Below are 870 nucleotides of genomic sequence, written 5' to 3' on the forward strand. Positions count from 1 at the left end.
TGTGTCAAGAGTCTGTACCTGATACAGATATATTATATGAGAGCATCTCTTTAGGTCTTTACTCTGCTGTGTGCTGCCTGCACCTGATCCTGAAGTGTTTTATTGTCCAAGAATCAGAAGCAGCATGTAGTGTGTCTCTTACAAACACAGGTGTGCAGAGAACAAATTGTCACAAATAATCACAAATTGTACAAGGGTAATATTACTTGAAAATATTATTATTAAAGTAGAAGCACAAAGTAGTGGTCCAAGAAATTACTCAAGTAAGAGTAAAATTGTAAGTACTACTAAAGTGCAGGTGTAAAATCCCTCAGTCGTCCAGGAAGAATCCACGGCAAAAGGAGAAATTCCGTTTGTCACTGGACAAACTTGATTTAGCCGAAGACGTTTCTCAGCTCATCCAAGCTGCTGCTTTCAGTTCTGGTCAGACGCTGGTGGACACTTCCTTATATTTCTGCCCGGAATGATTCTGCTAATATGACCCACACTCAGTGCAGTTCAACAGGCCGAACTAACAAACTGAAACTGTTAACAAGTGTGTGCGTGTTAGTTTCAGAGTAGTTTCACTGTAGTTAGCTCCTCCTGCAGACAGATATAAGGAAGTGTCAGGTGTGGATTTACATTTTGACGAGAACTGAAAAAAGCAGCTTGAATGGGCTGTGAAACATATTCAACCAAATACATTTTTGTCCAGTCAACAAACTGAATTTCTCCTTTTGCCACACTAAAGTCTAGAGTAACTAAAGAGTAAAGGGACATAACATCTACTAACTATCTCACTGACTTATAACTCGAAGTGAAAGTGATGTGAAGCACAAAAACACAAAATAATGCACAAAATTAGGTCTTTTAAAGGATAGACACACAATT

At 38.6% G+C, this 870-nt stretch overlaps 1 non-coding gene across 1 annotated transcript; it reads right to left on the bottom strand.

The window, feature by feature from the left end:
• Positions 1-187: 187 nt before the first annotated feature.
• Positions 188-366, bottom strand: LOC129410939 (small nucleolar RNA snR190). Its single transcript, XR_008633066.1, has one exon. It is a non-coding gene; the product is annotated as a small nucleolar RNA snR190 (small nucleolar RNA).
• Between the last annotated feature and the right edge of the window lie 504 nt (positions 367-870).

The sequence above is a fragment of the Boleophthalmus pectinirostris genome, unplaced genomic scaffold, assembly GCF_026225935.1.
Source record: "Boleophthalmus pectinirostris isolate CB_2022bp ecotype Guang Dong unplaced genomic scaffold, ASM2622593v1 HiC_scaffold_2826, whole genome shotgun sequence".
Taxonomy (NCBI): domain Eukaryota; kingdom Metazoa; phylum Chordata; class Actinopteri; order Gobiiformes; family Gobiidae; genus Boleophthalmus; species Boleophthalmus pectinirostris.